Genomic DNA, 6,454 nt, shown 5'->3' with positions numbered 1-6,454 from the left:
AAAAAAAAAAAAAAAAAAAAAAAAAAAAAAAAACCTTACAGCTTGAACAAGACCTTAGGAGGAAGCGGTTAATTTTCCTTTCCACTGTGGCGTGATCGACCTCAGCAATTTCTGCCAGCGGCTAGGCAAGTGGTCCAAAATTAATTTACATACAAGGCTTTTAGGCCTTAGGCTCTCGTCCCTATACTCCTTCTCTCCCCGCTCTCCCCACCCCCTCCCTTCCTGCCCAGACTCCTCCTCCTCCCCCCATCCAGACTCCTCCTTATCTACTAGTAATCCACTCGGTCCCGTGCCTCCTTCGGGGCCCCCAACTGGCTGTCTTGAGTCCCCTATCTCTGCCCACACCCTCCTACAGTGTTAGCACCTTTGCGAGAGGTGGCTGGGGCGGAGAGGGTAGTCAGAGTACATGTCCCTTTTTCATTGGCCGATCTTTCCAAAATTGAGAAGCGTTTAGGTGATTTCTCAGCTAATCCTACCATATACATAAAGGAATTTAGACACCTTTGTCAGGCCTATGACTTAACTTGGCATGACCTCCAGGTTATCCTAACCTCTACCCTAAACTGACTGAGGTTCTAACCCAGTATACCCGGTTAGATCCGGCTTCCCCCACAGGGGCCACCATTTTGGCGTCTTATTTCATTTCTCAATCAGCTCCTGACATTCGTAAAAAACTTCAAAAGGTAGAGGATGGTCCTCAGACACCAATATAAGACCTGGTTAAATTAGCCTTTAAGGTCTATAACTCCAGAGAGGAGACGGCAAGCTTGCCTTGAACAGAAGGTTCAGCTCCTAGCAGTGGCTTTACAGCCCAGTCGTAACCCCAGACCAGAGAGCACACACCCCGCAGACTCCAAGGATACAAAAGGAGCCTGCCTGCTATAAGTGCGGCAAGGCAGGACACTATGCCAACAGGTGTCCGCAAGGTCCCCGAGTCCCAACACAGCCTTGCTATAAGTGCAAGGCATCAGGACATTAGGCCAGTGAATGTCCTAACCCTCGTCCACCAGCAACCCCCCTGCCCTGCTTGCTAGCAGGGAGGAAACTGGAAGTCTGATTGCCCCACCCTGAGAACAGGTGCCGCGCCTCCACGTGACCCCCTTTCCCAGGATCCTGGGAGCTCCTTCCAGCTCCTACATCTGGACGACAACTGAAGGTGCCGAGACTCGGGGACCCCCATCATCCTCGCCAAGACGCGGGTAACTCTCCTGGTAGCGGGTAAGACAATTTTTTAATCAACAGCGAGGCTACCTATTCTGTTTTGCCGTCCTTCTCTGGACCTAGCCTTCCATCCAATATCTCTGTAGTAGGAGTAAGTGGAAAGCCATCCACTCCACGAAAAACTCCAATCCTTAATTGCTGCCTGGCCAACAAGTACTTTGCACACTCATTCCTCATTCCCAACTAAAAAGGGCCCCTACCGAAAGCAATCAGTGGAAATCAGTTTGGCTTTCCTCCACTCGCCTCAAACTTACTAAATTTTCTTAACTATCTCATACTCCCCAACCTTGCCAGGACTATCCTTCTGGGTTTTGCCCATATTCCAACAAATGCTTCCATTCCTCATTCCTATACTAATACTGTGCCTTATTTTATTCTTCATCCGTACGTCCAAATACCAACCATGGGCCCTGACCTTAATGACGCCCCTTAACAGCAGGAAGTAGCCAGACAGACCAAGGCGCCCCTTTATCACTATTATCAATAAAAGGTTGGACTGTTTGGACGAACGGAGGCAAGATGGTGCACTTCCGGGTTCTTCATCCCCCCACCCCCAACTCTTCCCACGCGCGCGAAAATGCAGCCGGTGCCCAGGGAGGGTGCAGACCAACTGGGCATGCGCCAGGTGACGTCAATCCGAAGAGACCAAGATTTACCTGGTCGCACCTGCGAAACGCCCCCCGACACGCCCGTGCCCCGCCTATTGCCCTCCCGCTCCTAGAAAAGCCGCTCTTGGCCATTGAGCCACGCGGTCTTCTCACAGCCCCACTGCTGTCGGGATGTCGGGACTGTGGGAAGTCCGTCTGAGAGCCCCACTGGGGGACTCTGCCGACCTCCTTTGCCGGAGGCTGACAGACTTCTGCCCCACACCTTAGGTGACCAAAAATAAACTGTGCAGTTTTGCTCCTACACTTGCCTACCCGCTGGTTCTTTTGCGCCCGCTCGGCTGGTCTTAGAAAAAACAAATCAGGTCGACCCCTCCATGGCCTGCAGGGCAGGGCAGGCACTTGGCTTCTAACCCATTTTATCTTCAGGTAATTAATGCCAGTTTATGATTCCCCTAAGTCTCTCCTCCTTCCTGCCCTCCCTCCTTTTCTCCGGTCCTGCTGTTTTTTTTTTTTTTTTTTTTTAATTACTTTTTTTGAGATGGAGTCTTGCTCTGTCACCCAGGCTGGAGTGCAGTGACTTGATCCTGGCTCACTGCAACCTCCGCCTCCCTGGTTCAAGGGATTCTCTTGCTTCAGCCTCCCAAGTAGCTGGGACTGCAGGCGCCCGCCACCATGCCCGAATAATTTTTGTGTTTTTAGTAGAGATGGGGTTTTGCCACGTTGGGCAGGCTGGTCTCGAACTCCTGACCTCAGGTGATCAGCCCGCCTCAGCCTCCCAAAGTGCTGGGATTACAGGCGTGAGCCACCGCGCCTGGCCTCTCCATTCTTTCTTTTCCTAGAGTGACTGTTTTCTATCACCGCATCCTTATTCCACCCGCCATTTGTGGATGTTCTTTACTAGCAAAGCTGTAACTTTTAGGCCTAAACCCTACTGAATGTGTTATTTATTAAGAGAGAATAAATTGCTGTGAAGAGTCAGGGCTTACATGGTTTTCAATCTTGGTCCACTCATTATCTGAGTGACCTTGAAGGAATCGCTTGGCCTCTCTGAACCTCAGTTTCCTCGTCTGTAGGAAGGAGGCAGTAACAGTGCATAATTTGTGCAGCTGTCATAGGGATTCGCTGTGCAGTCCTTCACATGGGTGTGGACCAAAGCTTGTGCCTAGCAGAGGCCAGCTGCTCCCCTGTGGCCACGTGCCAGACCCTCTTCCTCACTGACCTCACCAGGCACTCAAGTTCCACATGGCAGGCTCTGTTCGCTCCACACCAGCCTCCCCTAAAACCCTCTCCTCCAGGCAGCCTCCGGGCTTGCTGGCCAGGTTCTTAGAGGTGCCTGCAACTACCACACTCAGGGCTACAACCTGTCAGTCTCCAAAAGGCACCCTCCCCTCATCTCCTTCTTCGTTGGGTCAGAGAAGATGTGGGCTGCCAGTTGGTGCCAGGCACTGTTCTGGGGGTCTGAGGGAGGTCTGAGATTAGGACAGACAGAGCGCCCCCCGCCCTGTGAAGCTGCTGATCTAATGGAGGAACCAGACTACCCCGCATACAAATGCATATTTATGTAAAGCATAGAGCAGTGGGGTGGAAATGGGTCCTGGGAAGAAAAATGATGCAGGTGATGGCGGTGTGGTGGGGGGGGGCCAGGGTGCTAGTGGAGCTGGCAGGTTTAGACAGGGCGGTCGGAGAGGTGACACTGAGCAGAAACTTGCAAGAGGTGACGGAGGGGCCCTGCCAATACCCAGTACCCAGGACAAGTGTCCAGGTGGCAGGAACGGCTAAAGCAGAGACCCTGAGGCTGGCGCGTGCCTGGAGCCAGGTGAGGGGGCAGTGGGGGGTGGGTGTCACATAGGATCTCCAGGGAGTGGGGTTGAAGTAGAGGCTGGGACGGGGGTGTGACGGGATGGATGTGCTAGGATCTTAGCAGCCGCTGCATGGAGAGGAGACCTGTGGTCTGGCTGGGTCGGGGGCGGTAAGGGGCGATGGTGGGGAACCGTTAAGAGCTTGGAGCATCGTACAGAAGAGCTGCTAGTGGTTCTGCCTGGGGCCATCGTGGGGGGGGGGGGGCAGAGAGAAATAAGGGGGGGGGGCCGATGATGTTTGAAGCCTGTGACACTGGCCGTATCCTTGATTTGTCCCCTGGGAAGGGGTCTTGAAACAGGACCCCACAGAGTGATTGAATGCAGATTTTACCTCTCAAGGCTCTCTAGGAAGCAGGAGGTTGCACAGTTCCTTGCCCCTCATCCTTCCTGCCCCACTCGCAACCCTGGTCCTAGCCTCAGAAGTGCAGTTCCTGGCTGTGCACTGATTTGCTGAGTGACGTGTGGTGGGTCACTTGCCTCCTGGGATAATCAGTTTCCCCACTGGTTCCATGAGAGGTGACTGAAGTCCTTCCAGCCTGCCTGGTGCCTATGACAGGAGGAGAGGAGTCATCAGCACCAATTTCCTCTTATTATGTGTCTGTTATTACTGGAAACAAAGAGCAGCGTCTGTCCCTGTCTCCGCTGATTAATGAGAGCCCATCCTTGTTCATTTCCAAGATCAAAACACAAGCAGACCTCCTCCTGCGGCCGTTCTCTCCCTGCTTCCTTGAGCATCAGGGCAGAGGAGGAAATGGCGCCATCTCTTCTGGCTCTGACTCAGCCCCTGTCAGTGGCTCAGTTTAGCAAGTGTCCACTGAGGCCACTTGGCTGGGTGCTGCGGACACAGCCAAGCCAGACACGCTCCCTGCACTTGACAAGGGGCTCATCCAGTGGGAAAAGCAGGCAGTGCACACGATATCACAGTGGGTGGGTAAGAGGTATGCAAGTGGCCAGTAATGGGGGTCCACCTTGGGGTGGGAATATGGCTTTTTAGCTGAGTCTTAAGTGATGCTTTAGGTTTGGACAGTGAGTGGGTAGCCAGGGAAGGGAAGTCCAGCAGGAAGCAGCAAGAGAGACATCAAAGAGCAGGAGGTGGAAAGGACTTGGATTTGAGGGGGGTGGAGGGTACGTAGGAACAGGAAGGTGTCCACACCAGCCTCCTGAGAGCTGCGATGGGAGGCTTGAACCAGAGGTGGTGGCTTTGAATGACCTAGTCCAATCCCCTTCCTTACCTCCCTGTAATGTGGAGACTGGAAGACAAAACTCTCAAATTCCCAGGTTCCCTTACAGCCAGACACACGCAACCGTGTAACTGAGCTCTGGCCAGTGAAAGGTGGGTGGAGTTCGTTGGAGAGAGCTTCTGTCTTCTAATAAAAAGACGAAGCCTTCCAAGGAGATGGTTTGTAACTTTCAGCCTTTAGCTTTTCTCTTCTTTCTGCCTGGAATGTGGATGTGATGCTTGGATGCACAGCAGCCATCTTCTGACCATGAAGACAGAGACAATCTTGAGGCTGGCAGAGCAGGAAGCTAGAAGGAGTCGGGTCTGCATGAGTTTCCCGAGCACCCCACCAACCCTGGGCTGTCTCCTCCTGAGCAGCCACATGGTATGACTGAGCATACAGGGGCTGGCGGAGGTCAGAGAAGTCCCTGCCCTGCTCTGGGAGCAGGAAGGCTTTTGGGAGCAGCCTGTGCCTGAAGGCTATTTAGGGTTCGTCCAGACTCCGAGCCTCCTACTAATGTCTGCCACCACTTTCTCCTGGGACCTGGTTTTGCTAACTGGGGTATCCTCAGGGCCTGGCTTGGGGAGGGTGCTGAGTACCTTTTTGCTGCAAGAGGGAAGGATGGCAGTAGCACCAACGGGATGAGGAGCTTGGGAGCTGGAGCGGGAAGGGGAGGAGGTGGTGGGGGAAGGCTGAGTTTCAGCAGCAACACTGTGGGTCTGCTGGATCAATGGGTGGGGCGCTGGGGTCTGGGCTGGAGAGGGACATTGGGATTTGTGAGCAGAGAGTGGGCAGGAGAAACAGTGAGGGAAGGAAAGGCTGCCATGGGCTGCCCACATTTAGGCTCAGGAGGAGGCTGGGGAGCCAGCAGAGATGCTGCTGGCGGCAGGAGGTGACTGAGCGCTGTTCTCCCAGGAAGGCCTTTGCTGGGCGAGACTCTGGAATTATTCTGGGGCTACAGGCACAAAGGAGCACACACCTGGGCCTTAAAACAATGGATGTTTAGAACTTCCCATACTATGTTGAATAGGAGTGGTGAGAGAGGGCATCCTTGTCTTGTGTCAGTTTTCAAAGGGAATGCTTCCAGCTTTTGCCCATTCAGTATAATACGGGCTATGGGTTTGTCATCAATAGCTCTTATTATTTGGAGATATGTTCCATCAATACCTGGTTTACTGAGGGTTTTTACCATGAAGAGGTGTTGAATTTTATCGAAGGCCGCTTCTGCATCTATTGAGATAATTGTGGTTTTTGTCATTGCTTCTGTGTATGTGATAGATTACATTTATTGATTTGTGTAGGGAAAGAAGGAGAGCATGAAGACAAATACCTAATGCATGCGGGGCTTAAAACCTAAATGATGGGGTGATAGGTGCATCAAACCACCATGGCTGTGTATACCCGTGTAAAAACCTGCATGTTCAGCACGTGTATCCCAGAACTTAAAGTAAAATAAAAACAAAAACAAAAATGGATGTTTATTCTCTCAATCTGCTGGAGGCCAGATGTCCAAAGCCAAGGTGTGGGGAATGCAGCGCTCCCTCCA

Source organism: Piliocolobus tephrosceles, chromosome 19, assembly GCF_002776525.5.
Source record: "Piliocolobus tephrosceles isolate RC106 chromosome 19, ASM277652v3, whole genome shotgun sequence".
NCBI lineage: Eukaryota > Metazoa > Chordata > Mammalia > Primates > Cercopithecidae > Piliocolobus > Piliocolobus tephrosceles.
Note: the sequence above shows the minus strand (reverse complement) of the source record.